This window comes from Oryctolagus cuniculus, chromosome 9 (assembly GCF_964237555.1).
Source record: "Oryctolagus cuniculus chromosome 9, mOryCun1.1, whole genome shotgun sequence".
NCBI classification, from domain to species: Eukaryota; Metazoa; Chordata; class Mammalia; order Lagomorpha; family Leporidae; genus Oryctolagus; species Oryctolagus cuniculus.
Window position 1 is genome coordinate 5,855,092 of NC_091440.1, and position 17,431 is coordinate 5,872,522.

Consider the following 17,431-nt stretch of genomic DNA (forward strand, 5'->3'; position numbering starts at 1 on the left):
TCAGCCACACCTGCTGAAACAATAGAATCTTCCTGCCCTCCTCCTTAACGAAGGTGCTGTAAATAAGATAGAAATCAGCATGCTTCCCTTTTTCATATAGACACAAGATGAAATAACCCAAAAGGAGGACACCAGTTTACATGAACAGAAAATACATTTCCTTAAACAACTGTCCAGGGAATGTATGACACATGCCAGTGAAGTCCAGGCTGATGGTCTAGATAATGGAAAAGGTCTCCATGGGGAGGGCAGACAGGAGAGGTGAAGGAGAGGAGCATTATGGCACAGGGGGCTAGCTGCTGCCTGCAATGTTGGCATTCCTTATGGATACTGGTTCATGCCCTGTCTGCTCCACTTCTTATCCAGCTGCCCGCTAATGGCCTGGGAAAAGCAGTGGAAGATGACCCAAGTGTCTGGACCGCTGAAGTGGCAGGGGCCCCAGGTGTCCGGGCCCCGCCACCCACATGGGAGACCTGGATGAAGCTCTTAACTCCTGGGTTCAGCCTAGATGAGCCCTGGTCATTGCAGCCATCTGCAGAGTAAACCAGATGGAAGATCTCTGTCTCTCCCTCTCTCTAACTCTTTCAAATAAATAATAAATATTTAATAAAAAAGGAGAGGAAGAAAGCATGAAACTGTATTTCAATTAGGTCACACAGTAAGATACTTGTTGGTAAAGCATTGAGGTCCCATAAAAAGTTAAGTTAAAAGAATTGTCGTGTAGAAGAGTTGTGAGAAATAAAGGTGGCAAGATTCTGACACCACCTGCAACACAAACACAGACAATGTCCTTACAACACACACCACCCACAACATACACAATATACACGCAACACAATATATATACAGCGTGCTATATACAACACACAGAATATACACAATACACAATGTGCCCTATAAGCCACACAGTATACACAGCACACACAACACACACATATACAACATGCATAATATACACAGCATAATCATACACAACATGAGCAAAATATACTGTATACACAAAACACAATACATAGCATAGTACATATACACACTACATACACTACACACTCAACACCCATATAACACATACAAAGTAGACCACACACACAGCACACACACCAAATATCACACATCATATACATAAAACGAGAGTAGGGGCCAGCCTTATAGCATAGCAGGTAAAGCCAACTCCTGAAACTCCAGCATCACATATGGGTGCTGTTTGTGTGCCAGTGGCTCCACTTCTGATTCAGCTCCCTGCTAATGGCCTAGGAAAGCAGCGGAAAATGGCCCAAGTGTTTGGACCCCTGCACCCACTTGGGAGAGCTGAATGAAGCTCCTGGCTCCTGGCTTCAGCCTGGCCTAGCCCTGGCTATTGTGGCCACCTGAGAAGTGAATCAATAAATAAAAGATTTCTCTTTCCCTCTCTCCTCTCCATCTAAGTAACTCTAACTTTAAAAATAAATAGGGGGTTGCAGCACTGTGGCATAGCAGTTAAAGCCGCTGTCTGTAGTGCCAGCATCCTATATGGGCACCGGTTCAAGTCCTGGCTGCTCTACTTCCAATCCACCTCCCTGCTAATGCACCTGGGAAAGCAGTAGGAGAAGGTTTAAGTCCTTCGGCTGCTGTGCCCACATGGGAGACCCAGAAGAAACGTCTGCTCCTGGCTCCTGACTCCTGGCTTCGGATTGGCCCAGCTCTGGCTGTTGCAGCCATCTGGGGAGTGGATCAACAGATGGAAGATCTCTCTCTCCCTACCTCTGCCTCTCTGTAGCTCTGTCTTCTCAAATATACAAATAAGTCTTCAAAAAAATTAAAAAATGCATATTTATAAAAAGTGAGCGTAAACATCTAATTTCTTGATCTAAAGAAATAATATGCAAGAGCTCTTTGAAAAGTTCACAGAAAATGCCTTTGACAAACTATGCGTGGATTTCATTATCTTTTGCAACCAAAACAAACTTACCTTCTACTTCAATTCTCAATGAACTTTTTGAAGTCCCCTGGTGTATGGGAAAGAGTATGTTTGGTTGAATCATAACTTTGAATCTCTATGCTATCCATGTTGCCGGTGATGAAATATCTGTCCCATCTTCATGTCCCTGCCCTCATGCCTTCTCCCACTGAGCCTGGCACCCTGGAGTCCAGATCCTGTCCCTCCAGGGGCATTGTGCTCCCTGCTGACAGCTGGAGACCCAGTCGCCTGCTCACAGCCCTCCCTCCACTGCTCCTCTCTTTAGAAGAAGCCATTCTCCCGCCTCGTCCTATCCCCAACACTTCACTGGCTCACTCCTTGATCATCCTTTTCTTGAAATAGCTGGACTACAGCCCCCGCACCCCCCCAATCCCCAGCGTAGCTAGTTACCATTTCACTTCCACTTGCCAACCTCTACAAATGCTCTGAATTCACCACTCATGTAAAATCTCCTTCCTATTCTTTTCGGTTTTGTGTTTATTGTTTAAGCCTTTTTGTTAAAATTATTTTGCTGCCATTTTATGGGAGCTTAGAAGAGGGTATGGAAATTGTTAATTGCATGTTTCAATCCTCCATGTTTAAACAAAAGTCCCCATAATAAGTTTTAATTGTGGAAAAATGGTGAAAGGGTCTGGAAAATAGTAATGATTAAACCTTATTCCCTCTCATCTGAGAAAAAGTTTTGCTTTTAATCCAACCCCTAAATTTTTCAAAATAAATGCATACAAAGGAATGCACAACCACATTCATATCCATATCCACACCCACCCACAAACACTGCAGAGATTCAGAGACCAAGGGACAACATGTTCAAAATAAAATGATGGCAGATTTTTGGCAGTAGGAGTGCCCAGCATGATATGCAGCCTGTTTAGGCAAAAATAAAAATACTTTCCTCACAGATATAAATTGACTCTAAGCATGCATGGCTTTGCATCTTAATCTTGTCACTATCTGGGAGAACCACCTTTTATGAAACAAACTTAAGCAATGCAAGAGCCAGTTATTTCAAAATGAGCTGGAGTCTCTACTCATTTAAACAAATAAGGAAATCAAAGAGCTAAATTTCCAGAGAGTATCTGGTTTTGCTCCAGCCTTCGGATATCACACAGGCGAATTTTTAAAACAATATTCCCTACCACGGACCAGGCTGTCAAGGACAAGAAGACTGTCAGGTTTCTAAGGTTGTTGATGCTCCCATCTTGTTGGGCTGCTTTGTGTCTGTCTTCCTTTACCACCGATACGCACCCTGCACTCTGGCTGCAAACTCAAGTCCATTCTGCAAACTCAAGTCCCTTAGAACGTGCTGATGGGTCTCTAGGTTTACTAAGTGGTGCTACCGAAAAGGCTGGTGTGAGAAGAGGTGTAGCAGAGGTAGTCTCTAGGAGGCTGGAGAAAAAACAGCAACAACAAATTTTAATTTTTCTTGAAAAGAAATTGAACTTGAACAAGGACTCCGAGATTCTTCAATCCTAGCCCCGAAATATAATTTCACAAACAGAGCAGGGAGGGCCTCTGAGCACAGGGGTTGGGTACATCTTGTCATTACTTTCTTTTAGGATCTAGGATAATACAAAGTGCATACATTTTGTTGGATGAACAAATAGAATTATTTTTAAAAACAGTTTAATAAAAATCCTCTATATGATCTCTATAATGTTATAGAGCATTAAAAAAATGAGTTAAATCAGTATATACTAAGTAAAAGCTCTAAGATGCATGCATAAGTCTTTAAGAAATAAACAAAATAATATATTTGATAAATATGGGGGGGAAAGTCCATAGGAATACGCAACAGATATAATGATGTCATTTTCAAGAAACAGAATGGTCAGGGAGACTGAACTTTATCTATGTGTTTGAATATTTTTGATAACAGCATATTCATGTATTACTGCGTAGATAAAAAGAAAGCACATATTTTCAATTCCCAGTTGATGCTTCTATGTTCTGTATAATTATGATAAATTTTCATATTTTTTAAAAAGATTTTATCTATTTATTTGAAAAGCAGAGTTACAAAGAGGCAGAGGCAGAAAGAGAGGTCTTCCATCTGCTGGTTCACTCCCCAGATGGCCGTAACGGCCAGAGCTGTGCCGATCCAAAGCCAGGAGCCAGGAGCTTCCTCCAAGTCTCCCACATGGGTGCAGGGGCCCAAGGACTTGGGCCATCTTCTACTGCTTTCCCAGGCCATAGCAGAGAGCTGGAGCAGAAGTGGAGCAGCCGGGACTCGAACCGGCATCCATACGGGATGCCAGCACTGCAGGCGGCGGCTTTTACCCACTACACCACAGCGCCAGCCCCAAATTTTCATATTTTTATTCATCTTTTATTCTAAATTTCCTGTTTACTTTTCATATATTTTGCTTTAAGATTTTTAAATTTTGGAGCCGGCGCTGTGGGTCAGCGGGTTAACGCCCTGGCCTGGGGTGCCAGCATCCCATATGGGTACCAGTTCGAGACCCGGCTGCTCCACTTCCTACCCAGCTCTCTGCTACGGCCTGGGAAAGCAGTAGAGGATGGCCCGAGTCCTTGCGCCCCTGCACCCAGTGGGAGACCCAGAGGAAGCTCCTGTCTCCTGGCTTCGGGTTGGCGCAGCTTCGGCTGTTGTGGCCAATTGGGGAGTGAATCAGCAGATAGAAGCCCTCCCCCGACCCTGCCTTTCCTCTCTCTATGTAACTCTTTTGAATAAATGAATAAATCTTTGAAAAAAATATTTTTAAATTTTTTGTAATTTCTGATTTCCAATTGATAACATAGTTTGGATTTCAACCAGCAACATATATGTTATTTTTTAAAAAGTTTTGATTTTTCTAAAATCTCATCCAGAGGTAATCACTATGAAGAATGTTGTGAATGATACTTTGTTTTCTGTTGTTTTAAATATTTATTTACTTATTGGAAATTCAGGGTTATGGAGGAGGGAGAGAGAGATCTTCCATCTGCAGGTTCACTCTGCAAGTGACCACAGCGGCCAGAACCGGGCCAGTCAAGTCTAAAGTCGAGAGCCAGGAGCTTCTCCCTGGTCTCCCATGTGGATAGCAGTAACCATCTTCCACTGCTTTTCCCAGGCCATAGCATGGAGCTGGATCAGAAGTGGAGCAGCTGGACAGTGCCCATATGGGATGCTGGTGCCACAGGAGGCAGCCTTACCCACTACATCACAAAGCTGGCCGCCACTTTGTTTATCTTTAAATAACAGATGCTCAACATACAAATACACATACTAACAAAAATCAGACCATATTATTTTGCAATTTGCATATTTTTACTAAGCATTAAATATTTCCATATAAGTACTGTGCATCTATTACCAGTTTTTATAATGACTTGAGTCCATTCTTGTTTATTAATTCCATAACTGACTTATTTTTGGAGATTTATGTTTTATTCCATTTTTTGCTGTTACAAACAATGATTTTAAGAAATATAAATTTGGCCGGCGCCGTGGCTCAATAGGCTAATCCTCCACCTTGCGGCGCCGGCACACCGGGTTCTAGTCCCGGTTGGGGCGCCGGATTCTGTCCCGGTCGCCCCTCTTCCAGGCCAGCTCTCTGCTATGGCCAGGGAGTGCAGTGGAGGATGGCCCAGGTGCTTGGGCCCTGCACCCCATGGGAGACCAGGAAAAGCACCTGGCTCCTGGCTCCTGCCAGGATCAGCGCGGTGCGCCGGCTGCAGCGGCGGCCATTGGAGGGTGAACCAACGGCAAAAGGAAGACCTTTCTCTCTCTGTCTCTCTCTCACTGTCCACTCTGCCTGTCAAAAAAAAAAAAAAAAAAGAAATATAAATTTGAGGGGCTGGCACTGTGGCGCAGTGGGTTAACATCCTGGCCTGAAGCGCCGGCATCCCATATGGGTGCTGGTTCAAGACCCGGCTGCTCCACTTCCAATCTTGTTCTCTGCCAGCAAGCAGTGGAACATGTCCCAAGTCCTTGGGCCCCTGCACCCATGTGGGAGATCCAGCGGAAGCTCCTAGCTCCTGGCTTGGGATTGGCACAGCTCCGGCCGTTGCAGCCATCTGGGGAGTGAACCAGTGATGGAAGATCTCTCTCTCTCTGCCTCTGCCTCTCTGTAACTTTGCCTTTCAAATAAATAAATAAATCTTAAAAAACAAACAAAAAAAAGCTTTAGTAGTGCCAGTTACTAAACAGAAAAGTTGTGCTAACTAGAACTTGTTATGCACAGGAATTCATTGTCCTCTTCCAACTCAAGAACAGACTTTAGCATCAAATAAAGTCTTCAATATAGGATAACAGGAAAGCAAAGTCATACTGTTTCAATATATGATTACTGAATTGTGAGTTGAAAATATCTCAGCATTTGTCTTTCCTTCTTTGTGGAGCACCTGTTCATGCTTCTAGACTACTAGGCATTTATTTTCCCCATTGGGATATAAGCTCTCTTTATGCAAAATCAGATGAGGAGGAACTGACAATGTGGCACAGTAGGTTAACCTGTGGCGCTGGCATCCCATAGAGGTGCCAGTTTGAATGCCGGCTGCTGCACTTCCTATCCAGCTACCTGCTATGACCTGGGAAAGCAGTAGATGGCCCAAGTGCCATCACCCACAATGGGAGACCTGGAAGAAGTTCTCGGCCGCTGGATTCGAATTGGCGCAGCTCTGGCCGTTGTGGCCATCTAGGGAGTGAATTAGTGGATGGAAGACTTCTTGCTCTGTCTGTCCCTCTCTCTGTCTGTAACTCAGCCTCTCAAATGAATAAATCAATCTCTTTTAAAAATCTGAAAAGGAACAAGCCCTATGAAGAACACCCACGTAAGAGAAATGACAAGACAAAACCTAAAAATACACGGAAAACATCATACAGAAATGAAGTTCACTGGAAGGCAAATAAGGGCTAAGATAGGAGAAATACTTCAAAAGTTCACAAAAAAATGGAAATAAAAGATAATACATTTTCCATGAACTTTTTTAAGACCTCTCATACAGTTGAGAACATAGAAAGAGAAACAGAAGACAAAAAGGAGAAATGCAAAGATAAATAGAAATTGAAAGTTGAAAGGGGGCCAGGCATTTAGCACAGAGATTTAGACACTGATTTAGATGTCAGCATCCCACACTGGAGTACTTGGGTTTGATTTCTGGATCCAGCTCCTCACTTCAGCTTTCTGCTAACGCAGACCCTGGGAAGCAGCGGTGATGGCTCAGTTAAGTAACTGAGTTCCTGTCGTCCCTGTGGGAAGTGTGGATTCCCAGTCCTTAACTACTGGTTTTGGCCTGGCCCAGTTCTAGCAGTTGTAGGCACTTGGCGATGAATCAGTGAATGGGAGCTCTTTTTGTTTCTCTCTCTCTGTCTTTCAAATGTCTTTTTTTTCTTTTAATTAAAAGGATTAGAAAATGAAAGATACCAAAGGTCATAAGGGAAAACTGTATACATGATTAGAATCTTCCTACCTTTAGTCATATGAATACTACTAATAACAATAAAATAGGATATATTTAAATACATCATTTAAAAAATTTTTTAAATGCTGTGGTTTGAATGGGCCCCCTAGGCCTGCACTATAGCATAGTGGGTTAAGTTATCACCTGCAATGCAGGCATCCCATGTGGGCACCAGTTCAAGTCTTGGCTGCTCCACTTCCAATCCACCTCCCTGTTAGTGAGCCTGGGAAAGCAGCAGAAGATGGCCCAAGTCCTTGGGCTCCTGCATCCACATGGGAGACTGGGAAGAAACTCTTGGTTCCTGGCTTCTACCTGGCCTAGCCCTTGCGTTGCAACCATTTGGGGAGTGAACCAGTGGATAGAAGATTCTCTTTCTCTCTCTCCTTCTCTCTCTGTATAACTCTGCCTTTCAAAAAAAAAAAAAAAAAAAGAATGGGCTCCCTAAAGTTCATGTGTTGGAAATGTAACCCCCAGTGCAACAGTGTTGGAGACGGTGTCCCCTTTAAGAGGTGACCAGCCTTTTCCTGGGAGTGGATTAGTTATCACATGAGAGTGGGTTATTGATAACATTCACATTCAGCCTGCTCCCCTCCCCCTCTCTGGAGAGACCTCCTTCAGACTTGGACTTGTCAGGCTCCAGAAACAAATCTTTGTTCTTTAATAATTACCCAGTCTCAGGTATTCTGTTATAGCAACACAAAATGAGCCAACGCCACTATTAAAAAAGAGAGAGAGGGAGAAAGAGGAACAATTTGAATAGGAGGAAAGGCACACATGATGTCCAGTAACCTGATAGAATCATCAGCACAGACACAGCCTGTGGGCAAGTCACGTGACCCTGGAGATAAGGAAATGCTTCTTTGGGCAGAGAGGCAAAAGGATAGGTCACTGCTCTTCCCTTCACAGCAGGACTCAAAACCAGAAGACAATGGAACCGCTGACTCCAACAATAAAAAAGCGAATAACAACGCAACAAGAAACTAGGGCTGCAGGACTTTATAGTTCATGGAGTTGACCTTCAAATACAGTTTCCAGAGATCTTGAAACACATGAACTCAGGCACCGGATTCCCTTGCCATACATGCTCCTAAGGAACCCTCAGAGCATGTATTTCAGCCCGTCAAAACCACACCAAGAGTACTGACTCCACAATTAAGGCTAAAGGGAAGGAAGTCAAGTCAGAAGTGCCCATGATGTAGAGAAGACACAACAGACAAGCCTAGAGGAGAGGAGGGTGGAGGGTCAAGCCACCAATCGCTGCTGGTGGGGCGACGCACACCAAAGCTCACACTCGGAGTAGCAGAGCTATTACACTGAATACACTGCTCAGGTGCAAATACTGAGAAGTCCAGTATTATTGATCAAAATCCAGCTGTAGATGAAAGGGAGGGGACAGGTCCTAATGTTATCATTGTCATCTAAAAAATAAAGGAGTAAAAAGCATCTGTAGGGAGCCGGCTCTGTGGCTTTGAAGATTAAGCCTCCTCCTGCAGTGTCATCTTCCCAAATGGGTGCTGGTTGGAGTCCTGGCTGCTTCACTTCCAATCCAGCTCCCTGCTAACAGCCTAGGAAAGCAATGAAGGATAGCCCAAGTACTTGGGTTCCTGAACCTACATGGGAGACCCGGAGGAAGCTCCTGGCTCCTGGCTTTGGCCAGACCCAGCCCTGGCCATTGCAGCCATTTGGGGAGTGAACCAGCAGTTGGAAGATCTTTCTCTCTGCCTCTGCCTCTCCTTCTCTGTAACCCTGATTTTCAAATAAATAAATAAATCTTAGGGGAAAAAAGACCTCTCTCTCTGTCTCTGTAACTGTGCCTTTCAAATAAATAAAAATAAAAAATGTTAAATGCATCTGTAATACCATATTTATAAAAGTAGCCAACAAAACAAAAATACACACCTTAAATATGAGGATTCTACTAAAAAGCAAAGGAAACAGATCATATAATGAAAAACTTTTTAAGAAACCCTGCACACTGAAATACAATATAAATATGACAGAGCTAATTTCTAGTATATCTGTTCATCATTAAATGAAAATAGGAGCATTTGCAAAGTCAACGTTCTAGTGTGCACAAGAGACGTGCCCCACGAAAGTGATTTAGTTGAGTTGAAAATTAAAAGGTGGGTAAAGTACAACCAAGTGAATGCTAAGAAGAATGCAGTGGTCCTGATATTAAAATCAGGCTGAATAGAATTCTAGCCTTAAATCATTTAATGTGACATAAAGGACACTTTGTAATGCACAAAATGTTCCAGTAGCAACGTTCACAAAGAGACTCAGGAAACACAAGAAGACACAGACACAATCTGTGACTTTAATTCACCTAGAGACTTTTTTTTTTAAAGATTTATTTATTTATTTGAAAGTCAGAGTTACACAGAGAGAGGAGAGGCAGAGAGACAGAGAGAGAGGTCCTCCATCTGATGGTTCACTTCCCAATTAGCCACAACGGCCAGAGCTGCACTGATCTGAAGCCAGGAGCCAAGAGCCAGGAGCTTCTTCCGGGTCTCCCATGTGGGTGCAGGGGCACAAGGACTTGGGACATCGTCTACTGCTTTCCCAGGCCATAGCCGGAGAGCTGGATAGGAAGAGGAGCAGCTGGGACTCAAACCAGCGCCCATAAGGGATGCAGGTGCTTCAGGCCAGGGTGTTAACCTGCTGCACCACAGTGCTGGCCTCAACACCCAGAGACTTTAATTCACCTCTAAGCCTAGGACAAATCCATAGGACAGATCAGGTAGTCATTAATAACCAAGAGATCTCAATAAACTGTAGAAAAATATGTTCAATCATATCTATGACAAAGAACAGACTTTCCTGCTATAAAGAGATCCTAGAAATTGAGAAGGGAAATAACATTTAACTTAAAAAGCAAGCAAATGATAAGAACCCTCACAGAGAACCAAGATGAATAACCCTTAACATAGGAGAAATGTTTTGCCCATTGTATGAAAAACAGCTATTGAAACTACAATGAGATGTCTCACTAATGAGCTTAGCAAAAAAATCTGGCTTTACAACGTACTGAGTGAGGTTGTGGGGAAGGCAGCCCTCTCTTAAACTGGTCGGAGTGCGAGGCAGACTCTCAGAAGCCAGCCTGGCAAAGCTGCCGGGCTCGCAGGAGTGTCTGCCAAGTAAAACCAGCAGGCTTTGCATTCTCAGGCACAGCAAGAATTTCCTTGATAGAAAGAGGAAGGAGAAGGCTATGCAGTTAGCACTGTGAAAGCAGCAGATAAAATTCAGATTGTCCAGTTAAGCTTGAATTTCAGATAAACAACACCTTTTTTTAGTGTAAGTATACCCCGTGAATTCAGTACATTCAATGCAATATTTCTGAGACATTTATCATTATCTTAAAAAAATTTCATTGCTTTTTCAGAAATTCAGATGGACCGGGTGTTCTGTATTTTATCCAGCAATGCTATATATAGTTAAAAGTCTAGAATGGCCAAGAAGTTGTCAAGCAAAAGGCATTCTTGATATTTGTAGCTTGATTTTGAGAGCCTTGGCATTTAGTGACTGCATTTATTGTTTTTGGAAAATATGTCACTGTGCTAAATGACTAGAGAATCCAGCCACTTGCTCCCAGGAGTTTGAGAACAATTCAGAAAGCAAAGAGCTTTTTCCTCCTTGTTAGTAGGTGGGTCAGTATAAATTGCTTCTCACGCATGTCTCCGCCCTCTGTAAATACTGTAGCAGAGGAGTTTCACGATAATTGAACTCTGATTCAGAGAACCCTGGAGTAATAGCAATTATTGTTCTGAGTATGAGATCCTCACTCACTGGCAGAAAACGGCTGCTAAGGGGGCCAACCACCCTTCTGTGATAAGATCTGCCAATGCCATTCCCAAGGCTTCACAAAACCAGGAGGAGTAAGATGGATTTTGTTTTGTTTTGAATCTGGTGTTGATGCATCTGATCCAGTGGCTGGTGGTGGTGGTTTTACCTCACTCCATTTAGAACGATCACCCTCCAAAAATCAAAAATTAACAAGCACTGGTGAGATTGTGGAGATAAAGGTACCCTAATACACTGTTGGTGGGAATGCAAATGGGTACAACCATTATGGAAGACAGTATGGAGATTCCTCACAAATATGAAAGTAGATCTACACGTGACCCAGCTATCCCACTCCTGGGAATTTATCCAAGAGAATGAAAGCAGCATATGAAACAGTTGCCTGTACCCCCATGTTTACAGCAGCTCAATTCTCAATAGCTGAGACATGGAATCAACACAGATACCCATCAACTGATGAGCTCAAAGCATAAGTAAAATATGGCGTATTTATATATTGCATGCAATACTACTCAGCCATACAAAGAATGATATTCTACCTTTTGCAAAATAATGGAAACCACTGTGCTTAGTGAAATAAAGCAGATAAAAAGACATATATATCACATATTTTCTCTGATTTATGGTAGCTAACATATAATGAAGAGTTAAAATTGTATATGTACGGGTGTCAAAAGTTAAGCTTAAGCTTACAGGTTTAAACCTTCCTGGTGCAGCTGTAAAAATAAGACAGAGTAAAGTAGCACCTTGACAGTAGGGACTCCATTTTGGAGCACTTGAGACTGCATTCTGGGAAAGCACCCCCCCCCCCCCCCGTGAGACTCTGGTCTGAAACTATGATCTCAAATAGTCGGACAATAGCAGTGCACTACATCACCCTTGGCAACGCACAAAAACCCCCTAGCATGATTGCTCAAGCTTAAAAGTAGAAAGGTTGCACCTGGGTTACCTGAGCTGCTAATGAAGATGTGATTTGTCTATGTCTTAAAATCATAATTGCTGATTGTAAGATTTTAGCAACTGCTTAGCAACCGTGTATTCTCTCCTTCCTCCCGATTTTGCGGTTTTTGCCTTTATAAACCCTATGCTGTAGTTCCTCACTGCTCCTCTGTCCTTGTCAGAGGGCCCCAACATGTTGGATCAATAAATTTAACCCTTTGCTGGTTGCATGAGAGAAAAAGTCTCTTGGAGTCGTTCCTTGGGCGGTGGGCTTTTTTTTTAGACCCTAACAATAGATTACAAAAAAAATTAATGTATATGAGTGAAACTGACATCTTAGAATTGAGGATTGTTTATAGCCCTTGTCTATATTCCTGCAGAACAGGAGTTTTCTACTTTTTATGTGTTGAACCCTTTATTTAATGGACCATTAAGTCTGTGATTATAAAGTAAATTAAAAGTACGTTATCACAAAAATCATAAAAGGAAGGAAGGAGAGAGGGAGGGAGGGAGGGAAGTATCACTATATTCTTAGAATTGTATCTATGAACTACTTGAAATCTATTCTCTTTATAGTAATAAAAATTTAAAAAAAGAGAAAAGAAAAGAAAAAGTTTTTCCTACTTTTGTGTTTGGGAAATATGCAAGGCAAATTCATTCACACATGCTGCAGTGAACAAAAGCCACCTTCTCTCTGTCTCTCTCTCTTTTTAAGATTTATTTATTTAAAAGGCAGAGTTAGCAGAGAGTGAGGTAGACACACACACATACATACAGATCTCTTCCATCTGCTGGCTTACTCCAGAGCGGGGCTGGTCTGAAGCCAGGAGCCAGGAGCCAGGAGCTTTTTCCAGTCTTCCATGTTTGTAGCAGGGACCCAACCACTTGGCCCATCTTCCACTGTTTCCCCAGGCACATAAACAGGCAGCTGAATTGGAAGTGGCACAACCGGGACGTGAACTGGCATCCATATGGGTTGTCAGCATCGCAGGTGGAGGTGCTACACCACAGTATATGTGTAGCAGGCTTAACCTGCTACACCAGCACGTATATGTATGTATATGTATATGTATATGTATATGTATATGGGGTTTTTAAAGATTTATTTGAAAGGCAGAGTTACAGAGAGACAGAGACAGAGAGAGAGAGATAGAGCGAGAGAAAGAGAGAGAGGTCTTCCATCTGCTGATTCATTCCCCGTAAACAGCCAGACCTGGGCCGCTCCACAGCCAGGAGCCAGGAGCTTCTTCCAGGACTCCTATGTGGGCACAGTGGCCCAAGGACGTGGGTCATCTTCTACTGCTTTCCCAGGCCTTGGCAGAGAACTGGCCCCATTCATTCACTTTTAAAAGTGCAGTAAGGCAGATTCTATTTAGGACAATTCCCATAGGTGTAGAGACCACTGCAACCAGGTTTTGCAGAGAGGGCTACAGTAAGAAAAGGTGATGATTTATAGCCAAGGAGAAGGTGGAGGCAGTGTCTATAAAATTACCACGAGGAAATATCAAGGGTATGGGGAACTGTGGCTAAAATGACTTAACAGGCCAGCTCTGCGGCTCAATAGGCTAATCCTCCACCTGCGGTGCCAGCACACTGGGTTCTAGTCCCGGTCAGGGCGCCAGATTCTGTCCTGGTTGCTCCTCTTCCAGTCCAGCTCTCTGCTGTGGCCCGGGAAGGCAGTGGAGGATGGCCCAAGTGCTTGGACCCTGCACCCCATGGGAGACCAGGAGAAGCACCTGGCTCCTGCCTTCAGATCAGTGAGGTGTGCCGGCCGCAGCACGCTGGCCGCGGCAGCCATTGGAGGGTGAACCAATGGTAAAAGGAAGACCTTTCTCTCTGTCTCTCTCTCTCTCTCACTGTCCACTCTGCCTGTCATAAATAAATAAATAAATAAATAAAATGACTTAACAGGATTTTTGAAGAAGGCAGGCCACGATCAACCATTGCCCGGGGTGGGGGGTGGTCAAGAGTTGGATACCCATGGTGATCAGATATGCAGGGTGGGAGGTCTTGGCTAAGCTGCCTTAGTAAGATTCTTGCTAAAACTGGACAATGCAGAAAAGAACACAGAAGCCCCAAAGTCAGGTCCCATTTGACAAGAGTTCAGAGGCGGCTGAATACTTTGTTCAGTTAGAGAGACTCTTCATCAGCACACACACACACACACACACACACTCACACACTCACAAAAGCAGGTCACTTCTTGGTAACCGACAGGATGTAGCACAGCTTCTGGAGTGAGGTGGGAAGTCTCTTTAGCTTCTGCTTCATTCTCTCGGGTCATTCACATTTGGAGTTGCTAGAAGAAAGCTGCCAGGTCATGGGGAAGCCCAGGCACCGTGAGAAGGCCACCAGTAGGTGTCAGGGCTGACGGTCTCAGCTGAGGCTCCAGACTACAGCCGGCCTCCACGCCAGACATATGGGTGAAGACATCCCCAGAAAATGGCAGCCTCTCACTATGGAGTCATGCTCTGCCTTCCGCCTTGTGAGCCCCAGACACTGTGGAGAAGAGACGCGCTATCCCCACCGTGAACCTAAGTTCCTGACCCACAGAATCTTCGAGCATAATTGAATGGTAGTTTTATGCTGCTAAGCTGTAGGGTGATCTATGATGCAGCAGTAGGAACAGGAACCGTTTTTATTTCCTTTACTACAGATTTCTGGGAGAGGAGCAAAGAAAAATATCCAATTCTAGTCTATTTTATCTCAAGGCAAACTAAAGTCAAAATACTGTATTTGATTTTAAAAGAGAAATGAAATAAAACCTGGTTCTGAATTTTAACTTTCTGTAGCACAGATTCTTTGAGGAAACAAATGTAAGGCAATCCCAAGAGGTTTTTCTATTTTAAATGTCATGAGATTTTCAGAAGATTTGATAAACACTTCCTTAGCAGTTCAGTTCCCAAGCAAACACTAGGCAATTATTCACACATATCTAGCATTTTATCTGGGAAAAAATATTTTTGTTAAAAATTACAATGGCTTGCTACTTTTTAATAATAGTAGCTAACATTTTAAAGAATGTATTTGAGGGGCTCACACTGTGGCGTATAAGTTAAGCTGCTGCCTGCAATGCTGGCATCCCATATGGGCACTGGTTTGCGTCCTGGCTGCTCCACTTCCAATCCACCTCCCTGCTAATGTGTCTAGGAAAGCATGGAAGATGGCCCAACTCCTTGGGCCCCTGCACCCTCATGGGAGACACGGAAGAAGCTCCTGGTTCCTGGTTTTGGTCTGGCCCAACCCTGGCTGTTGCAGCCATTTGGGAAGTGAATCAATGGATGGAAGATTTCTCTCTGTCCCCACCCATCCCAGGGTAGTACTTTCAAATAAATAAATCCTTTTTTTTTTCTAAAAAAAAAAAAAAAAAAAAAAAGTGTATTTGAGAGTCAAGAAAGGAGAGAGAGAGAGAGTGAGCAACATTTTCCATCTGTTGGTTTATCCCTCACATGCCCATAACCACTCTGGCTAAGGCTAAAGCCAAGAGCAGAAAACGTAATCCAGGTCCCCTGTGTGGGCGGCAAGAACCATCACTGCTGCCTTGCAGCGTCTACGTAGGAGCAAAGCCAGAGATCAAAGTTGCTCCAATAAGGGATTCAGCAACCTAACCTCTAGGCAAAATGCCCCTTCCCACCCCAATCCCCTCCATACAAATACTTAAGTATTAAAAACACTTTACATACTGAAAAAAAATACAAATACTTTTAAACGTATTTGCAGTTAAAAGTAAGCAAGTGCTTCTTTGCTTGAAAGTATGATGAGTTGCCAGTGCTGTGGTGTATTGGGTAAAGCCAGTTCACGATCCGGCTGCTCCACATCCGATCCTGCTCTCTGCTATGGCACAAGTCCTTGGGCCCCTCACCCGCGTGCAAGACCTGGAAGAAGCTCTTGGCTCCTGGCTTCTGATCAGCACAGCTCCAGCCACTGTGGCCAATTGGTGAGTGAACCAGCAGATAAAACACCATTCTCTCTCTCTCTCTCTCTCTCTCTCTCTCTCTGCCTCTCCTCTCTCTATGTAACTTTAATTTTCAAAAAAGAAAGAAAGAAAGTATGATGATACAGCCGATTTATTGTCATCATGTAAACATCACTTTTTGTCTAATGCTCAACCTAAATAAAGCAAGGTCAGGTGAATGCCACTTGGGTCAGAGTGTTCTCTGTAGCCACTGACCTTCTTGGGACACCAGTGCAGCCAGACAGCAGCATCAGAAACAGGGGAAGTTGGGGCATTGCATTCAGTGGGCTTCTTCCTCTCCTAGAGCCACTGTAACAAATTACATCCACTTTGGCAGCTTCATGAGGGTGGGAAATATCTGGCCCCTAGGTCAAAATTATTTGGTCTGGCCCTGCCAAGGCAATCCCAGGTGGGACTCGAAGTTCAATCTATAGCAGACTGATTTTTTAAGCTGATAATTTTGTACAGCCAGCAAATGATGCTATAAATATCCAAGTGGCCCTTGGCAGTAAAATGGTTCCCCACTCATGAAACAGAAATACATTGTCTCATGGTTTTGGAGGCTAGAACTCTTAGATCAAGGCATGAGCGCCCGTCTTCACGTGGTCCCCTGCTCTGTGTGTTGTGCCTCCTTTCCTCTTCCTATAAGGACACCCATCACATTGGATCAAGGGCCCCTTACTCAGCTGTGACCCCATCTTTATTTGACTCTGTCTGAAAAGACCTCATTTCGATATAAGGTCACATTGACAGGCTCCGGGGCACAGCACTTCAGCCTGTTTTTGAGGGGGAGGTGCAGTTCAACCCACAGTGGTGTCCTGAACAAAGATCTGATACAAGGCTCTGGTCCTGAGGAGATGGGAATTAATCCGGGAGCATCCCTAGTGCTCCTTATGACGTCTGAAGAACTGGATCTAAGTGCTGCCAGCTGTCAGGTGGTGCGAAGTGACTTCCTCACCTGTCCCAGAGTTCCCCCTCTCCAAGGTGGCGGGCCCAGCGAGCAGCAGAGAGATCACCTAGGGAGACAGGAAACGCATGCCACAGCCCCCTGCCAATGCCCGCCACAGCCCCTGCCAAGGGAGCCAGTATCCGTGCTTTTCCAAGTCCCAGCCAATCTGGGGCACACTGAAGTCAGAGGAGCATTTAGCTTAGCCCTAGGGGCACAATCATTTGCTGATAATTGCTAATCCCTTCTACTCATAAATAGAACAAATGCACTTAAATAAAACAGCTGAGTTTACATTTAATTTAATAACTATGGACTGGAATGAAAATGAGGCAGGAGAAAGCCAGGTCATTCTAAAACTAATTTCTCCTCCAAAAAGAAACTGGCTAAAGAGCAACAGACTAGTTTCAAGACACTAACTTTGGGGCTT